Source organism: Serinus canaria, chromosome 6 (assembly GCF_022539315.1).
Source record: "Serinus canaria isolate serCan28SL12 chromosome 6, serCan2020, whole genome shotgun sequence".
Taxonomy (NCBI): Eukaryota; Metazoa; Chordata; class Aves; order Passeriformes; family Fringillidae; genus Serinus; species Serinus canaria.
Window position 1 is genome coordinate 29,068,183 of NC_066320.1, and position 21,198 is coordinate 29,089,380.

Genomic DNA, 21,198 nt, shown 5'->3' on the forward strand with positions numbered 1-21,198 from the left:
TCATTTATAATAAAGTAATAAATTAGGAATATTTTTTCCCTTGACAATAAGTTTTATGCCAAGATTTTATGTAGCTTAAAGCAAGTTGTCAATTAGTCTACTTAAATTAATTTTTGGCAGCAGTTAATTGGAGCCTAGAGTCTTTTGTCTTTAAACAGCTAATCCTAAACAAGAAAATACAATGATTAAATGTTTCTTAGACAATATTATTCACAGAATTTAAAATATAGCATTTAATTAAGATTTGGGCTTGTTACTTTTTTTTTATTTCTTTAGAGAGATTAATTTAAATTTCTTCAAGTTGAATTGCTACCATGACTCTGATTAAACTGGCTTACTGCAAGGCTGCAGTAAGAAGGTCCAGAGACCTTCCAACACTTCTACAGCTCTTACAGCCAAAGGCAAATTATATTGGATTATTTCCTGAAGAGACATATATTGTCCTTTCAAAGAAGCAGGACATTCCCATTTGGAGCTCTGGAAGTTTAGGAATTGTGTTCATAGTATAAAAATGCTGTATTATTACACTCAGGTACTGGTAAATATGCTGAAGGAAGAAAGGACTTCAAAAAGGCTTTCCAGCATGGTCAGGTTCTGGGCAGGAAACCAAGACTTAAAAAGAGAAATCACAGAGGTTTACTTCAAAAGGGCTGTTAACCAGAAATTCAGTCCAAAGCTGTGATTAGACTAATGTCCTTCATATCAATGAAAGTAGAGCAGCTAGAGATCTCCCAGTCTTGATACAAAATCATTCCAATTCTGGAAACCTTCTTTATTCCTGATTAAATGTACCATATGGTACCTTAAATTGCAGAGAAATGAGTCCTGATAGAGTAATACTCCTGATTGAATCTCTTCTTTATACCCACCATCAGTTATGGAGAGAGAATTAAAGCTCAATTCTTTGGTTTGTTACGCAGGAGTAAAGATTAGATAATTATAAAGCTTCCTACTATGAAATCCTGGGAGCTAATTTGTAATTAATGAATTAATTAAAGAGCTAAAAAGATGATGCATTTTAAATGGTAAATGGATCTAGCCACCTTCTCTCTCATAATTGTTGTCTTCTTTACTGATAGGAATATACACAAAATCATGAAATCATGGATTCACCCTACCATGGAATGGCTTGGGTTGGAAGTGCCTTTAAGATCATCTGCTTCCACCCCCTTGCCATTGGTAGGGACATTTTCCACTAGACCAAGTTGCTCAAAGCCCAAAGCTCCCATCCAAGGTGGACTTGAACATCTCCAGGGATGGGTCATTACAACTTCTCTGGGTAACCTGTGCCAGGACCTCACTGTCCTCACAGGCAAGAATTTCTGGTTGGTATCTTATCTAATCCTGCCTTCTTTGAGTTTGAATCCTCCACCCCTCATCCAATTCCTACACCCCCTGACAAAGGCTTCATCTATTTCAGAGTATTCTGAAGCCAGAGGCTGTTAGTTAAGAACCCTGCACATACATAATCACACTTTGGGGTAAGGGGAGACCTCACACCATATTTCTTGTTTCTCCTAGGGAAAGAGCATTTGGGGCTTCAGACACATTAGACCCAACTTTCCACACAGCTCTTTCATTGCTGCTGCCACAATCCATGTGAAGGCAAAGTCCATTGGTGCAGAATCCATGGACCAGGACAGCAGATGGAAGCAGCTGGGAGCAGTCCAAGCTGAACTGCTTTGGTTTGAAACCAAGAAATTGCTTTTAGAGAACCATCTAAGTGACTTCTTTGGCAAGAAATCTGCGGTACTGCCAGTCCCATGGCATTCAGAATTCAGTCCCATGTATTCAGAATGCCCCTCCTCATTTATGGATTTTTAATACAAAGAAATGTTGAGATCCCTTAATTAAATGTCTTAATGTGTTGGAGCCTTTGAACTTCTCATTCTTGACCCCTTCTTTGAAACCAAGTAGCTAAAAACCCCTTCACTTTAAAATAAAATTAAATTCAAATGCATTTACAGGACTTTGGCAACTGGGCCTTCGAGAAAACCATCAAAATCCATGAATCATCCTAAAACAACAGGGGAAGCTGAGAATGCTGCTCAAGGCCATATGTCTCACAAAGAAAGAGCATTGCTTTTGAACTGCACTCGCTGAGCCTGCTTGGGTTTTGAAAATTAATGGGAGAACTTCCTTGTTACAGTGGTCTTCTCTTATGTCTCAGTATCATCCAGCACAGCAGTACTGAACGGGTATGCAAAAAAAAAAAACAAACCACCCCTCCAAAAATCCCAGAAGTGAGAATATGCAATGAATGGAATTGTTTTCATTGTCCAATTTGACTGAAACACAGAAGTCTTCTTCATTATTTAGAAACAATGTCACTTCTCTTGTGAAAAACTGATTTTTGAGACAAAAATTATTTAAATTTTAATGGAAACCCAAACATGGGAAATATGTAGTCAAATGTAAGCTCAAAATATAGTATCAAGATCAAATGTTTACTCATGGGCAACCGCTGAAAACCCCTTGAACTACATGAATTAAAACCAGATGTTTTAAATTAAAACACATAAATTACCGATGCTGATATTACTATAAATTTCAATGATGAAAACACATCAGTCAAGACTTTAAGGGAGATTCTAAAGGTTACACATAGGAGTATTTTCCATTATTAAACAAAGTGTCACCTGAAGAAGTTCCCTGGAAGAGTGTAGGAGGACCTGTGCAAAGAATCTCGGGTTACCGTGACATGATCCAACTATTCCTGTTTTTATTCTGAGTCAGTGCTGTGTATCTCAGGCATTTCTTTGTTTGGTTTCTGGTGTGTATTCTGCCCTAACAAGGAGCTCCATGTATCCCATTCTATTTCCTGCTGGACATTCCTCCCCATCCCCTACCCAGAGAACACAGCTGGAACCAGTAACATCCCTGCAAATGAACTGAACTTTTAGGTTCAACCATTGCATCATGCTTCAGGCTGCCTAGCATCTTTCTAACACCAGTGTAATTTGGTATTATTTCCACTAAACAACGGTCAAATCTTGTATATATGCATGGAAAGCTTCCATGTCCTCGGGATAGCACACTAGTTAAAAATATAATTTATCCAGAGTAAACAGTAAAAACAAATGCTGTATTTATAGCCTATTATTTTAGAAGGGTGACATTTACCTCCAGCTGGAGTATTAGAATTTTGTGTTAAGCAGTTTTGGTTTTGAACAGTTTGAAACAGCACAACAGTGTTGAAAAGCATATATAATTATAATAAACAGATGTTACAAATATATAAAATATGTGTATACATGTACAGCTGAACTGTGTAAGTGCACAAATATATATATATATATATATTCTCACACATACGTGAATGTGAATCTAGGCATTTTCCTAACTACACACATATGTAGTACATTTTATTAAGAAACCCCAAATTTTCATGTGTTTATTCTAGCTGTTTATATGAAAGCTTCTTTGGTTTCTTTTAAAGCCCTTTTCAGACTTATCTGTTATGACCGCCCAATATTTGTATTTAATATTCTATATCTAGTAAACTGTTTCTCATCTAGAATTTTACTAGATACAGATGAAGCATTGCTTAAAGAGAAGAAAAATCGACTCATAAAAAATGCACCTTGTAAATACCATAAAGTATTTGCTCATGAGTTTCTTTGAAATCTCTGTTTGTATTATTATTTTTAACAATGATGCAATGGCTGTGGGAACACAGTGGGCACAGCCAGAGGTGGAAGAGGTAAAAATAACAGAGATTCCCTGATATTTTTCCATGCTGTAATATTTGAAGAACATTTGAAGTGCTCAGAATCCTTGATTTATAAACTGATACCCACTCCTGTGCACACACCCTAATTTCTATTTCTGTATGAAAGAGGATATTTTTTACTGTAAATTGACATTAGCATTTCAGTGGCTGAACTGCCTGAAGATGATTTGTTGGGCTTGGACATCCAGCCACCATTAATTTATCATGGGATTGGACATGAAACCCTACAGGTGTCTTTGGAAGTATTGAAAAATCAGGTTACAGAAAGAGTAATTTACACACAGGTGTTTTTTTGTTCATTTGAAACGTGACTTGTAAACAGCAAATTAGCTTCTTTGGCAGTGAAAACTCATTACAGTCTGCCACAGTCAGCTCTGCTCTCTGTCTCTAAAGGCAGAACTAAAGTGCCCCAGCATGGTTTGCAGAGCTCAGGTGACTGTCTAGGATGTTTTACTTTGTATAAAAAGGGGAGCTTAAAATACAGATTCCTGCATCCAGAACCTCTCCCAGATCCTCTTCACTGATAGGATTTCGTTAACCCACCATATATTATAATGAATGACTTCTTCTGTAATTAAATCAGATCTTCCAGGAAACAACCAAGCTACAGACCCCCAAATTTTCCTGCTCATTTTTGCCTGTAGATAATCACCAACACCATTAAAAATATACATCTTTCATGTAACTGGAGTTCACCCAGCTGTGACATCAAAATCTTTCTTGTCACTACACCCTCTTTCAAAACACGTGGAAAAATGCTCAAGCTGCAAAATTTTGAGCCTTCATCACATCCTGCCTGCACTTCACCCTCCTGGTGACCACCATCCTCTGCAATTTCGGTAGAACAACCTTTTAAAAATGAGACCATGTATTTTCCTAATCCACATTTTGTCATTCTTCCTTTCAAGCTTATGCAGCAATTTGAAGCTGAGCTAACCTTCCTATGACCTTGAAAAGGTAAGTGAAAACCCTATGTTAACAATTCTTCTCTCCCCTTATTTGGGTAAACTAGAAGCCATGAGATCCTTTTATTGACTTTCACTACAGTTTTCACCCTTGGCAGTACAACTGAACCTGCCCTGACCTTTTTTGACCAAGCGCCTTTGTCCGACAAAGTGTTCAAAGCATCTTGCAGCCAGATGTGAGCCCCCACACCCCGAGTGTGTGCCTGACTGTACAGCTCCCCTGCTGCCTCCCCTGGCTGCAGCACTGGCCCTCAGCCTGCTGCCAGCTGGCCTGATCCGGAGATAAGACCCACTGGCCGGGTTAAGAAAATGACACCTGATCGTGGGGCTGCTCTTGTTCCCAGGAGTGCCCCCTCTCTGAAGGCTCAGACTGTGGAAAAACTGGGGAATAAGAGCAGCACCTTCCACAGGCTGCTGGAGGAACATGTGTCGTTCCTCTACTGCCCTTCTTTCAGGGATTGCTCTGCAGGGTCCTCAAAGGGACACAAGGCTGCACTTGTGATCACCCTGCCTACAAAGAAAGCACTGAGGATGGCAAGAGACTCCTGAAAGGATGGGCCTGGATAATGCTGTCTGTCCACCTTCCTATCACTGAATAAAATAATCTTCTTTCTACATGAACAGTCATCTTTCAGCCTACCTGGCAACTGCTCACAAACATCTCAGCCATCACCCCATATTTTCTGTCTCAAAGACTGGCCATCACAAATTCCAACTGTCTCGTGATGCATGTAGCACTGATCTACCTAGAGCTTGGCTACTTGTTTAGGCAGCTAATTTTGATCTGATTTTAGGGATCTAATTCTGATTTGGCCATAGGGATGCAGACCAAACGAGATAAATAGAGCCAAACACAAAGAAACAAAACCACCCCTTCTGCCTTAACACTTGACAGAGCTTTCACTGCCTTCTGTAGTCTTTGAATTAGATATTTGGGACTGTGACCAGCTCTTACTCCACCTAAGATTGTTTGAATGACACTTCCTGCATTTACTCTATAATTTTGTCCTGGATTTCTATGAGCAAGTACAGTTGGTCTTGTTTTCTGTTCACCAGCCTTTTCAATTGCTTTCCCATCTTTGCAGTCCTATGGATGTATTCAGATCCTGAACTTGGACAAAGTGCTGCTTCCAGTCCCGTGTTGATCCCCTTTTAATCACTGGCTCATTTCTCAATGCACTTAGACATCCCTGTGTCTGTCAGCAACAAATATTTGTTTATCACGTTTTTCCCTGGCTGAGTGTTGAAAATCTCTGCACTGCTCATTGCAGACACAGCACTTCTGACTCAGTATTTATTCTGAGGTTCTCCTTACACTTAGCTGCCATCTCTGCTCCACTTGCCTCTACCCCACATCTGGAGAGCAGATCTATCCCTGAAGTCAATCTGATTCACATTATCTGGAAATAGCCTGGTTCCATTATAACAAGACCTTCACTGCCCCACTGCCTTCATGGCTGAAAGACATCTCAGCCAATGGGGGCATGGATTAATGTCCTGAAGGGAAAATGTGCAAACCTTCTAACAAGCCTTTCCTTCTCTGTACAAAAGGACTATCAGGAGCTGAGGCTTCCTTGTAATTCTTCAGTTAGGTGCTCAAGATTAAAAATGAGACTCAAGTAGTAAAGAACCCACTCTAAAAAATGCTTTTTATAGTAACAAATCCCCTAAAACAAGAAAGGACTACTACCAGAGAAAGGGTTGGTACCGGGTTTGATATCTGAATCCACCAAATTCCTGCCAGTAAATACTCACATATTCTCACCTGGCAAAAATAGCAGTGGGCATTTTAAAGTTTAAATATTCACGTACCTATGAGATTTTTAGCCAGCTCTACAGGATGTAATATTGCTGATGGCCCTTGGAAAAAAAAAAAATCAACCAAAATATGAAACCTTCTTTCTCACCCCTTCGACCCCCGTCAACACTGTTCATTTGGATCAGGTGTTTTTGAAGTTTGCACATGGCAGTCTCATTTGCATTTAATGTCCTTCAGATTACTTCCTTTTTGTTGTGCTAAACACCTCTCTCAGTTGAGTCTAATTTGATGAGGTCATGCTGTGACTCCTGACCCTTTGGGTTCTAAATGAAACCATCTGACAAAAAAAGTAAGTGGAGTGAGTCTTTTGCCTGTTCGTGGACATTTGATATTTGCAGATGTGCAGCAAGTTTTACAGATGACTCTTTTGCCAAGCTAACACTTGGTTGGAGAGGTGGAAATAAGTGAATTCCTAGTGAGAATAAAATATTCCAAAAATAAATAGGTCATGGCAATCCAGTCCTCAGAACTCTACTAGCTAAAATAAAAATAAATCAGAAGTAAATAAGACCATTATCTCAGCCAAGGGAATCCTAAATTCCCAAAAAGCTTTTCTCCCCCCAGAATTACTTAATTCTTGGTGTTTTCTTCCAATGTTTGTGAATGGAAACACCTGTGTGGCTTGGCACAGAGACCCTGGGATTGTTTGGTGGCTCTGAGGTAGCCCGTGGTGCACATGGGAACCCTCCACCTGCTTTGGGCTGATGTGCCCCAGCATTTCTGGAAAGGGTGAAGAGGTACACGTTTATTTCCAGTTGTCTTCAATGTGTGTTCTAGGGGAGGTCAGATGGGTGATCCCACAGTCCTCATCTGGCCTTAAAAGCCTGGGTCTGTTACTCAGGCTTTGAAAAGCTCTCAAGCACTGATCACTTCATTCCAGGCTAATTTCGTGTGGAGGGAGTCACTGGAATTTTTAACACATATGGTCAAATAAAAAGCCAAAATGCTATTCCAGACTTCTCTGGCCTCAAAATAGATCCGTGTTTTACTAGGATATTATGATATAAAACTGGAAAAGGAAATAAGTAAGCAAGGAAATTTTTTCAGAATATTTTATCAGTGCTGTGCTGCTCATCACCCATTCCTTTGAGAGGCTGGAATGGGACCATGTTTAAATAATAATTGGGGCTTAGCCAGAATACACTGAACCTGTCAGAAAGACCTCATCACTGAACATTAGTTGAGGCCATATATCTCTTTTTATTTGTAACTCTTCCTGTGCCAACCCTGCCCACTTCCCCATACACATGTAATTTCCCCCATGAACTCTTTGCCTCATTATCCAGCTGTCTGTGGTGTGCATGCCCTCCATAGCAAAACTATTTCAGAATTATCTGGGTGTAGTAAATCATCTTGAGATATACTGTAATTAAGTAGGAATATGCAAAGCATCAGGCAGATTATCTTTGAAATGCATCAAAGTACATTATATTATAGGAAAAAAATTAGGAAAAACTGCAGGTCATATATTCACTAAACTCCTCTACCTTATATGAAAATGAGTCATTTTCCACCATACCCTGGGGGAGAGGAGGCTGTCAGATGAAGAAATAAAAGACACTGCTAGTTAAGAAGAGCAGACCATGCCAAATCACTAATTAAAATTTAGATTTTTTTTTTTTTTTCATGTAGAGAACAGGTGCATATGCTAAAAGCTATTCCAGAACTGGACTAACTTTTACCTCACTTTTTTTTTTTTTTTAATGTTATTTAACAAACCTGAGTAAGTGCCTCAAAGACTGAATGTCTTATTGAACCAAAGCCTTAAATGTATATACATAAAAATGGAACACTCAGCATTGCATCCTAATTTTCAAGGAACATAATTTCAATTAATGTGACAGCTTTTGAAAGCATAGGTTAAAAAGGCAATTTAAAAATAATTTTTAAAATGGTATCATTGAGCAAATTATGTTTGAAACATTCAGGACTGAGATACAGATATATAAATATATTTAGTCACATCTTAACAGCCTTATTCCTGCATTTTCAAGACCCTGTGTCTTTCAGTTGTCCACTAAACTAACTGTGCCCCTAAGAAAGGGGTCAGAGGGATCTATTGTCATTTCTGTGTTCATTAAAATACTTCTATGAACCTTTACCTACCTGAATCTGAGCTATGTTTTTCAATTTTTGCATTAATTGAATAGACCAGTAGCTAAAATGGTCCTTCAGAACCACAGGATTCACAGTCAAGCAGCCAGGGCAGTCCTAATAAATAATTACCACCACATCTGCACTTACAGAATGTGAACTGTTTTGACACATCCATTTCTATTCACATACCCCCAAAATCCTCAGAATTATTTGGAAGAGCTTTTGGCAGGAATCACGAGAGGAACTGTACCAGGCTCTGATGGGAGGTGCTGAAAACCCCAAACTCCACAGGAACACAAGAGAATCTGCAGGACTTCTACATCCCTGCACTGCCAAACCTGAGGAAGTCAGGTCTGAGAAGCAGCTCAGTCCTGGGGACTTCTTGGAAAAGGGGAATTCAGATGTTATATCCATCTAATTTAAGCAGGAGACATTTTAGTGTCAGTGCTTCGGCTTGGAAAGGTAGGAATCTAAACTTGCATCTCAGCACATCCTGGAATGAGATGCAAAAATGCATATTCATCAGGATTATAGCAAATTTGGGCCTAAAGAAAGAGTGGGATTTTCCTTGTGTTTTGTACTCTGCAAGAGAGGTGGGCCAGAAACAAATGCATGCCTGCTAGCAAGGGAAAGCCTGCTGATACCTAAACCATCGGGGGCTTTTCAAAACATTACTTATCCTTATATTACTTGAAGATTACTTATGTAATCCTGTTTGTAAAGCTGGAAGAAACTGTACCATGCTTCCTACAAACATTCATCTGAATCCTTAAATGATTTTATTTTTTGCTATGTTCACAATGCCTTCTGTATTTACCTTTTCAAGGAATTCCTACAAATTCAATTACGAGACCAGAAGGAAAATGTTTTCAGCAAACACATTTTTTGTCTGTGTTTTCATAGTTATTGTTCATATTACAGAATTCTTCAGAGATGCCAGTCAGGCTGTGAGCCCTATCATGGCAGATCAAACCATAATGCAGTAACTGCACCAGAAACCTGATTTTGTGTTTAATTTTCTAGATTTTATGCATGGCTCTTCCCCACAGAGGCAGATATCAGCTGCCTCTGTAACACCCCCAGTTCTGGGTTGAAAGGGACACAAGACAGCAAAGATTCAAAGTGGGACAACAATGCATGATGTAAATCTTCATTGAACTTTGAAGTTTAAACCATTAAATAATGTCAGCTATGATGGTCTCAACAGATCTTCTCTGAGTATCCCCATAACCTGAAATGCTGAGGTTTTCATGTAGGAGTGGGTAGGAGAAATTCTGTTGCTGGTAGATTATGCCATGCACAAAAAGCACAGAGAGTGGAGAGCTGAGGAATTTGATAAAACTTGCACAAATCAAGGCTGGCTTTGATGAACAAAACCTGGCATCATTTTGTTGAAGTCATTTTCTACTTTCAATAGAATCCTGGGGGGAAAAAATAGGGGAAACTCTGACACGAAACTGCAGAGGGGCACTCCTCTCTGCACCTCCTGTCCTGGGAAGGGGGATGCCTGGCAAACCAAAAAGATTGTTTCACATGACTTGTATTTTCCTCATAAAAAAAAATTCAAATAAAGATAAAATTTCAAAAAGCAAAGTTGAAGTCCTGAGGAGACTAAATTTGAAAGTCATATCCATTTCAAAAATCTACCTCAAAATTCAATATAGTAGGCAGCTAGGAATAATAAAATAAGACCATATGAGCTCGGATCAATGCATTAAAAGTGTGCTGTGCTGAAGGGCTGAAGACAGTTATTCATTTATTATCTGCCTGTACTGAGCTTGAGATTTGATCATTTGATTGCACCAAAGTCAAATTTTCCAGAATATAAACTCATTAGCAGTGAGTTTCTATCCTGCCCTGAAGTGGCAGAGACTGTGGCAAACAAATTCTTGCACTGGATCACTGAATCTTTGCACAAGCAAAGCAGGGGGTGTGATGAGGGAAAGTGAAGCTTTTCTGCTTCATTTTGCAAGTCTGGTTTGAGCTGCTCGTTTTTATCAGGGTACCTGAACTTTTTATTGACTTCTGACAGCATTTTAGAAGTGATTTCACTTCTCAGGGGATTATTGGGAAAGTGCTCTTTGTTTGAAGCCCTCTTAGGAAAAGGTCACCTCCTCTCCAAGCTGCTGCACTTAGAATCACATCTTGTTTAGGTCACAGCTCAAAAACAGTGACAGCCTAGCCCGTGTCCCTCTAGACTGCACAGCAGGATTAGCAACAGTCTGGAAAACAGCTCCTCATTGAAAAACACCCAGCCTAAAATCCCCATCCAGCTTGTGCAAAGTGACTGTCCCAGCTGACAGCTCAGCAGCCCCTCATCCTGGAGGCAGCACTGCCACAGGGTGACAGCAGGGACAGCAGCCCCTGTCCCCTCTCAGGGCACCTTTTCTCACCCTCACTCATCCCAGGGATGTGCCACAGGATGGGACAAGCCCTGCTCTCCCTGCAGGCACAGATCTGGGCTGGGATGCTGTGGCCAGCCCTGGGGACCATGGAGAGAGGGAAGAAGGCTCCAGTCCATCATCCCCTCCCAGGACTGTGCCAGCCCTGCAGGGTGGCAGGTGGCAGAGGTTGTCCTGCCCCACAGCACTGCAGGGACACCCCAGGGCTCCACCTGAGGGCCACAGCAGGGCCTCCTGTTCAGAATTCTTCTTCTTGGTCTGTAACAGCCCTGTTTTGTCGACCCTCAGGACATGCTGCAATGCACATTTGTTTTCCCAAACTGAGAAAAAACTGGGAGAACTCTGGCAGGAGATCACAAAGACTGGAAATTTCTTTTCATCTGCTAGGTTATGATTTATGTTAATGATTGGGCAGAGGAAGGAGGGGGACTCGAGAGCAGGCTGTCTGTATGGCAAGGAAATCTCTCCAGACAGTGGGAAGGAGCACTCAGCACCAGCACAGGCACTGCTGCCTGCCTTGAAAATAAATAAGCCTCCAGAAAAGGCAGGTGGGTGCATGGCAGATCCATTGGACAAAATCCTCTCTCTCTGGAGAGTGCAGGAGAAGCAATTGTTGCTACTCCTTTAAAATTGTAGCTGGAACCCTGCTGGAGTCTGCAGAGATCCCCTGTGCAAAATGTGTTTCCTCCAGTTTTCCCAGGAGGATGGGGTTTGGCTGCACAGCACAGCAGAAGTAAAAGTTCAAATGCAGTGGCAATTCCATCTGATAGGAAAGCTCTTCTCAGGGTGAATTTCCTCCTGAAATTGCTGCTTATTTCATCCTACACCGAGCTCAAATCCATGCAAGTTTAGCTGCAGCTTTTTTCCAAAGTTATGGACTCCTAGAAGGCGGTGAAGGGAGAGGAGGAGGAGGAGGAGGAGAGGAAGAAGGAGAAGGAGAAGGAGAAGGAGAAGGAGAAGGAGAAGGAGAAGGAGAAGGAGAAGGAGAAGGAGAAGGAGAAGGAGAAGGAGAAGGAGAAGGAGAAGGAGAAGGAGAAGGAGAAGGAGAAGGAGAAGGAGAAGGAGAAGGAGAAGGAGAAGGAGAAGGAGAAGGAGGGCAAGAAAAAACATGGAAACCCTTAAGCTTGGATGGTCCATGGAGCAGCAGCATCATTCCCAGAGGAGCAGCCACTGATCAGTATTTCAGTTCCTACACGGCAGTGTCCGCTGTGTGCCTGACAGCCCCTTTTCAGGAGTTCTGTGTCACAGTGAGGCGTCACTGAGGTGTATCTGGATGACACCCAAGGGATAAAAATCATGTTGAGGTTCTGTAGAGGTTGAATGGTTGCTCAAAATCAACCTTTTAATGATGCTACACACCACAGCCCCACCCCAGCAAAAGGTATCAGGGGTGACCTTACACTAAGAAAACCCTAAGGCTTTACTTTAGAGTGAAGGTTTTCTCCAAAAGCAACTCTGAGAAAAGCTACAAGAAACAAAAGTTACATCCAAGAGTCTTAAGGACTTTCTGCATGTTAATTAACCCTGCAGCACCCGGAGTGGGGCAGGGAAGTGCAGTTAAACCAATTAAGTTGCAGATGAAGGGCAGGAACTGGGGGTTAAGTGCCTTGCAGATGAAGGGATGGGAACCCAGGATTTCCAGCTTGGAGTCTGAATTCAACTTCCCAGGAGTACTGGAAGTGAAACTTTCCCTGTAGAAGGGCCACTGTATGAAATCAGCTTGGCAGTGTGTGACAGACATAATCCTTTCCCCATATGTTTTATTTTCTATAAATAGAAACACAGCTCATTAGCATTCTGGGACTTCAGGAGATAAGGAGGATGCACAAACAGACCAACAAATATCTGAACTATTTCCAGAGAATTGCCTGGAATTCCAGGCAGCCCAGGAGGACAGCCCTGGATCTAGCCTTCTACTTCCCAGTTTGACATCACCTGCAGTGCCAGTGACTGGGAAAATATTTCTCCCAATGGCAAGGGGTGTTGGGCCTCCCAAAACACACAGCACCACTGAGGGTGAAATGGGCCACACATCATAAAGTAGAATATTTCCTGGTGCTATCACAGGAGCAGAATTCCAATCTTGGGCTTTGAAAAATCATAGCCACGAGACAGGCGGGCGAAATATTTTCTGTGTTTGGGATGTTCATGCCCCACATAATAAAATGTGTAACCCTCCCTGTACTCCAGTGAAACCAGAATGGTTTTTTACCATCATTTTTATGGCTGATGTGTCTGAAAATGCAATGCTGTTGGGGCTGTTCTGGACTGTTTACTATGGCATAGCCTTGCAAAATAGAAAAGGATCTGATCTGCCCTTGACATTAACATGTGACATACAAACTCCCAATTATTTTAGTCCCAATTAAAATAATCTTGCATGTTATTAGACTAAGAAAAAAAAAAGCCTATTTTGTATTTGATAATTGGCTGAAGGTTTCTTAAACAGAACAAGAGATGCAAGAGCTGTCACGCTGAATTAGACGTGGAATCATATTCTCTAGCACTTTGCTCAACAGTAGCTGGTAACAAACACCATAAAGGAACAGGAGCAGAAATCTGAGAGGAAAGACAGGAAAGAAGCAGTTTATTTTCAGCAGAAATTTCTTTTTCTTGCAGTTCAGAATGAAAATAAAATTTATGAAGGAATTCAAGGATAAACAAAAGCAGAAAAAAAAAAAAATTCATTGAGAATTTTTTTTAGAGGCAGCATAGGTGGGAGACACTACCTGGGGCAGCCCTTCAACCAGCAAGGGCCATGTGTTTGAAAAACACTTCAGGTCACACATGTGCAATGACACAGTTCCTTCCCTTGGGAAATGGGAAAAAATAGTGGAAAATGTGGGGGGATTGGAACTGGATAATCTTTACAGTCCCTTCCAACCCAAACCCTTCCAAGATTTTATGAATTTCTAGACATATAAAGGATTCTCAGGAGCACAGGGTCCCAAAAAAAGGACTTATTTCCATTCTAATGCATCAATGACTCATTTTATCAGATTAAAAATAACAGGCTGGGGACAGGGGATAAATATATGCTGGTTTTTGGTTTTTTTAAATAAGGACCCTATGAAAATCACAGGGAAAGAAAAAAAAATCTAGCACACTGTCATACCAAAATTATATGAATTTCTAACTCTAGGAGGGTAATTCAACCTGAAATGTTTTTCATGTGTCTGTCAGGATCTTTTTCCCATAGCAGTGTTGGGGTTTTTTGGTTTTTGTGGTTTTTTTTGGTTTTTTTTTTTTTTTGCCACAGGCACACAACTGGCTTTAAGAAACAAACACTTTTTCTTCAAAGAGGATACCTATGATTATTGTAGGAGCTCAAGAATAACTACAGGAGCTCTTCATAAGATTTAGTTTTGTCACCTTTTGCACAGAAACTTTTCCACGCTTAAAATGAGTTTTCTGAAAGACAATCTTCAGTGTCACTGCTAAATAAATGACAATAATTCTTTTTAATTATTAAAACAATTAAAATCCCCTCAAAACTTTCATTTTTTATTCTTAACCACCTGTACAGCTGGTGAAACACCCTCCATCAGATTTCAGGGTGTTTTGCTATCTTTTTTTGGAGAAATTTATCCCCTTCATTTAATATTCTTCTCTCTGTCCTTTGTTTTATGGAGCTCAGGCTGTGCTCAGCCTTTGGGAGTGGATCATAACAGAGAGAGAGCTGTTTGTATGAAATTATGAACTGCAGTTCATATTATATGTGGGACTCATGTCCCAGCTTGCCCAAGAGAAGCCTATTAAACAGCATTCCAGACAGCAGCTCTGCCCAAGGGAGACTCCTGTCACTTCCCTGGAGGACTGCCCCTGGCACACCATCAAGTCTGTAACCCCAGGCCACCTTGAGGTGCCTCTGGAGGAAAACAGTCCCTAAGTACAAGGTACCCAAATTGCTGAGCAGGTGAAGGAGATTACACGTTGGTGTCAAAGCTTGTGACAAGGAGAGAGGATGAGTTATGATGAAGGGACTTTATTTATGTTCCCTTCCAGGAGTGTGCATGGGGTATATTCAGGCTGATTGTGGACACTGAGATTAGCACTGGCTGTGCTCTGTTGGGTGCCAGTGCCCATTTCTGATGATCTCCAATTCAATGGGGAATATCAGACTGATTGTGGACACTGAGATTAGCACTGGCTGTGCTCTGTTGGGTGCCAGTGCCCATTTCTGATGATCTCCAATTCAATGGGGAATATTCAGACTGATTTTGGACACTGAGATTAGCACAGGCTGTGCTCTGACTGGCTGCCAGTGCCCATTTCTGATGATCTCCAATTCAATGGGGAATATTCAGACTGATTTTGGACACTGAGATTAGCACAGGCTGTGCTCTGACTGGCTGCCAGTGCCCATTTCTGATGATCTCCAATTCGATCAATACCGAGCTGAACAACTTCAAGGAATCTCGTTGTTGAGAGTCATGTGCTAAGCTCATTATTTAAAAAAAAATAAAAATCACATGCTAAATCCATTGTTTTCCTGTAACATCATCCCAGAATAAAGCAGAAGTCCAGATGATGCACAGCCTTGGGAAAGCACATGGAAATGACCGCTGGGAGCTGGGGTGATCCCAGAGGTCACAGCTCGGGAGGACCCGAGCGCGCCTCAGACCTGAACCTCCAAATGGCAACTAAATTGTAGCCAGACCTGGAGGGGCCAGCAGGCCCAGCTGGGGGCTCAGGGGGTGATGAAGCACTCTGAGGACAGCAGCAGCCCAGGGGCAAGTGGCCAGAGTGGCGAGCAGAGCCGGGGCAGCGCCGAGGAGCGCACGGTGCTGGATGGAGGAGAGCAGCAGGCAGGGCTCGGGCACAAGGCAGCTCTGACTTCAAAGGCAGCTCTGACTTTGATAGAGAGTGAGCAGGGACCTGTGCTACAGAGCAACCCGGCATGTGCTTCACATTTCAGAAATTGTATGCAGAAAAAGGCCTAGCAGATGAAAAAAAAAAAAAAAAAACAGGGAAGGAATGGAATGGGGGAGAGAAAAGCAGCATAAAAAAGTCCTTGGGCACTGAGGCTCTCCTTAAGGTGGTGTTCCTGAGCCCCTTATGTGCTATGGCATTGCTGTCTGAAAAATGCCGTGTTTGCACTTAAATAGAGTTTTTCTTTTTTGGTTTTTTCCTCCCCATTTGGAGTTATTCAGTAACACCTCTCCTGAGATGTGAAAGAATGCAAATAAAACATCCGATGTGATCCTTACCAAGTACAAATTACATTAATTTGTCCTTTGGAGAATAACCTTTAGCCATCACAAAATACATTCTACTGGCTTTCTTGCTTTCCACCCCCCTCCTCTTTTACTCTTTTCTTGGACTTTTGAAGCAGATTTTTGTTGAATAGATCATACAGGATTATACAGTTATAGCTTGCTTTCATATATTTCAAAAAGAAAATCATAAATATGACCTCATATGTTAATAAATCAATTATGGAATGCTGTTTTACACATATGCTCAAAACATGACCTCTTCCAAGTTCTCTTAGAGCAGAAAGTTGGAGTTTAGATTTAAGGCACTTTAGCTTTAAAGATATTGGGAATAACAATATCTGGTAAATATTAAGTAAAGCAGGTTTTCTGTTAAGGTTTATCTTGCCTTCAGTGGTTTATTAAAGCTTGCTCAACAACACGGTTTTAGTTACACATGAATAAGCCTTAACTTTACTTTTCTTCAATAACAAAATTGGTGTTCAGTAGCTGTAATTTACTTAATCACTTTTGAGTTATGAAGGGGTGAAGCAGAAGCAGACTGAGTTTTATATATGTTCTTTTGCACTCTCAGAGGCAATTCATTGGTAGAGCATTTTCATTTCATAAAACAAAACAATGCTGGTGACTCATGGGGACTTACATAATTGCTTTTTTGGGAATTTGACAAGAAAAAAAATCCATGCAGCAGCCAATCCACATAACTTTTAAATCTGTGGAGCAAAAGATGCACAGAACACTTCTCATTCTATTTTAAGTTTAATTCTCTGCTAAATTTCATCCTGGGCTCAATGTAAAAATTCTGGTTTTATCTTTGCCTGCCTGAAGGAGATGAGGTACTGTTAAAAAATGTTTGATAGAAAATGAAACCTCCAACAAAATATCTCTCATTGCTTTCTGTAGTTCCTTTATGGCTTGCATTGCCATGATATGGAGAAAACCAGCATTTTTCCATAGTGGCTCCTCCTCTGAAGCTGTGCTCCTCTCCCATTTTGGAAAGTGATGCACAGAGACTAAAAGCCAGATGCAGGAAGGGGACACAGACCGCTGCAGGCTTGGACAGAGCAGAGGCTCTGCAGTCCAGTGTTTGAAAATGAACTCAGTTGAGATCAAAGGAATTCACAAACCAAGCTGCTCTTCCCAACATCCACAGATATTTTCCTGTTCAGCCCCGAAGTTCCCAGGTGCCTACAGCTGGGTGCACACAGGCTGGGACCTGCAGCAGTTATACAACCCAGGGGATCTCAGGTGGCACCTTTACCACCCAGGGCTTGTCCTCACCAAGCTGAAGTTGGAGAAACGTGATGGAAACATTTCACCATGACATCTACCACACCTAATGCTGTGGAAAACAGGCACCCAAAACTGCAGAAGAGCATGGGGATGAGCAGAGCCATGCTTGGCAGGCAGGATATCTCTTGTCCCCTCACCCATGTGATGTGAACTGATCAAACTTATGATAGGGCACAAGTTTAACTAAACAACTGATCAAACTCAAAGCCCCTGTTCTGTCTTCCTCTCCTGCTTTAAAAGCAGCCCCCGAGCAATCAACACAACTGCATTACATTGTTTATATTCAGCAGGCAAGAATTATTCCTTTTGATAGGAGTTAGACTGGTTTACATCAGCCAAAAGTCCTGCTTCTCTATCTCATCACACCTAATATCAACACACACCACCCAGCTGTACATAGTGTCAAAACACCTCCTTTGAGGTGAATTTCCTCAGTGCCTGGCAGGATATATGTCTAGGCACCTAAACATCCTCCTGCCACCACAGCTAGATGCTGAGGAAATTAAAATGAGCACCACGGTATTGCTAGCAGGACACTCGTGAGAAGTGGAGAGCCTGTTAGTGTGTGTTTCAGAGAAAACAGCACCATTAAAGGACACAAATGTGATACTTGATTTGGATGTTTTCCCATGCAGATGAAAGGAGTCACTCCTCATGCAATCCTGAAAGAAACTGATTAGATTTATGTAGGCAAGTATCAGCTTGTGATTAGCATTTAGGTGAGGATGCAGTTGTGTGCTACAGGAAATAGTGCTGTGTGCATTTTCTGTTTACTTTCATTATCTAATGTGCTCTCTATTAGGCTAGGAAAGGCAGAAGTGGTTATTTCAGAGGTTTTTGAGTACTTGTAAATTTATTACTCTTTCCTGAGACAGGAATTGAGCACATTACTTCTTTATAAACACAGTTTTTTTGGATGGACAGCTATAAAATGCCTTCCAAGCAGTTTCAAGCCTGGCTGTTGTTCTGCTTGGAACAGGTACAAAAAGGTTTAAAAAATCAGTTTTCCCAAAGAAAACTGCATCTCACAAAAAATACTTGTTTTGAGAAGTCACTTTGTCTTTGCTGAAAAGTTCAGTCACAGAGGTGTGTGGGGGTTGTATGTATACATACAGATACACACATATATATGCACACACACGTATACATTGTGTTTCAGTTGAATTGGGATAAAAGAAATCAGGGGTTTTACATTTTTCATTTGTCAAAGAAAAAAAATCTGTTACCAAAATGCTTCTTTTCTAGCAACATTTGTGTTGAATCCCACAGGGACATTTACCTTCAGGTAACCTCTGTGTAATTCATGTCCTCACTAAATCTAAGGGGAGTTAGACCAGTTAGTCACTGCCTAAAAAAAAAAATTATAAAAAAAAGGGGGGGAAAAAAAGCAGCCAAGACTGTTGTATAAAAGCTCAGAAATCCTTTCATGCACTGTCTAGGCTTGGAATATGGGAGGAAATCTCTGCCAAGAAGCAAAGGATGTTGAAACAGAATCATGCAATGTGTTAATGCCGCAGGGCATTGGAAGTGAGATGCCAGGGACTTCAATCAGGAATTGAATGATCTTTGTGATATAGCAAAGAGGATGGAATAACATCAGAGAACTGTGCACACAATGGAAAAAAACAGCATAATCATTTGTCATCACTCCAAGAGGACGAGTGCCGGCAGTGACGTTTCCCCAACCAATCTATTCATGTCATAGTTGGAGGTTCAAATACCTTCCAGGAGCAGACACCACCAGCAACATGCTCTGATGGCATGGAAATTTCAGCAATATCCACCTCATCTGACACTTCAAAGGCCTTGTGCTCTGGTCCTCAGACAGTTAAGTGTGGATACGCTAAGGTGGCTATGAAATCAGATTAACTTAAAGAGCTTGTATAATTCACAGCCTATTAAGTTAACCCAATTTCAAAACTGGTTCCACTTTGCATGAGAATGGACATCTGTGGCCTTCAAAATCCTCTACCATTTTTTCATTCTTTATGAGGTATTCTTCCTTTGCTTTATACTGCTGCTGATCTCTAGCTGTGTCTTATAAAAACACTCAATTGAAACTGGTCAGATACCTAAAATGGTCGTGGTCTGTTATAGGCAAAATATATAATTACAGTGAAATGTTATAGAAAAAAAAGTGTCAAAATGCCTGCAGATGGGCAGAACTTGAACCAGAAACTCTCACTTTGATTCAGATAAGCCATTTGGTCACCAGTATTGGTCAACTTGCTATATATTTTGGCAATAAAGTCACCTGGTTTCCAGTGCTGATAGCTCAATAGCTCTCAATAGGATCTAAAGGCATCACCATATGGTGTCCAGCTCTTCCACAGAGGGCCCTACACAAATGTTTGAAAAACACCCCCTAATTTTAGGCTTCTGCTTCTGAAAGTCTTGCATTTAATTTAACATTCAGCCTTTGTTTGCTGAAAAAATATAATACTACATCAAGTAGATCAACTACTACATACTAGTAGTATACCATCCCTTTAAATATGTGAAGTTTAAGATACAGGGATATACATTAAGCAGAGAGCAGTACTTTCAGGTTGAGGAGCAGCCAACACTCACACTTAGATGGTGAAACCAAACTAATTATAAGATATCGTCTCGCCAATATATCTTCATATTTCAACATCCAGTAGAACATAATACAGTCTAATTTATAAGGTGCCTTATCATGCAAACTTCCATAGGCACAGTAATTTAAAAGGGATTACATATAAGCCCCTCTAAAAGCAAATATCAAAAAAGAAAAGAATCTTGGTCTTGTTACATCTTAAAAACTTTTATTGAAGGAGTTTCTCTGGTTTTGGGGTGGTGTGGAAGTCCAGAAAGAAGAAGGCACATGCCAAAATCATTAAAATTGGATGTTTCATTCTGGTACTTAAATCTATGTCTGGCAATCAAGGAAAGGTCACAAATTCACCTTTTCAAAGGGCTGTTCCTCAGATGTGTGTAAATTAGTGTCATTTCATCAGCTTACAGCAGCTGAGGATAAACACACTGCTCTTAGGAATGTTGTGGCAACACTAGGTTTGATTCTTCACCTTCACACGTATTCCTAAAATAAAGAGGATATTTTCCCCCCTGATTTTTGTGATCCAAGTTTCCAAATGTCAGGATCTTGTAATTACTTTCTCATGGACTTTCAGAGTACAAAGTGTTCCTGATTTCCATTGCTACCATGCATGTGCTGCAGGATGTGAAGGGAAGGAGAATTTACCTGTCCAATTTACCAGCAAAAGCTCCTCAGGCACTTTTGAAAAGTGTGAATGGCTTGAAGATTTTTCATGCAAAATACACATAAGAATAAAGCACTTCTGTGCCCTGCTATCTAACTCTGCCACATAGACATCTTTTTCCCATTCTCCTAATAAACAGGGTTCATGGATAAATTCCAGCTGATTGCTACACTCTGAACAAAGCTAGAGCTATGGAAATGCTGGCAAGCACATTCTCACCAAGATTTGCATAAGTTTTCATTCAGGATTAGAGGCTTTGTCCTACCCAGATGAAGACATTTAGCATTTTCTTTGACTTTATCAGCAATTGGAGCATCAGTAAGATGGCTAATAGGCTGCCTCAGGAAGCCAAGGCTCCACTTCTTTTTTTCAAATTCTGTCTTAAAGGGAGTTGGACATTTTATAAAGATGTTAACTTATGAGCATTG

General features: G+C 40.8%; 1 long non-coding RNA gene across 1 annotated transcript in view; it reads left to right on the forward strand.

Moving 5' to 3' along the window:
* The window catches only part of LOC108961665 (uncharacterized), a 33,827-nt gene extending 31,873 nt beyond the window's left edge, over positions 1 to 1,954 (forward strand). The window contains exon 3 of the long non-coding RNA XR_001990015.3: positions 1,522 to 1,954. This is a non-coding gene — a long non-coding RNA (uncharacterized LOC108961665). The remainder of the gene's footprint in view (positions 1 to 1,521) is intronic.
* Positions 1,955 to 21,198: the final 19,244 nt, after the last annotated feature.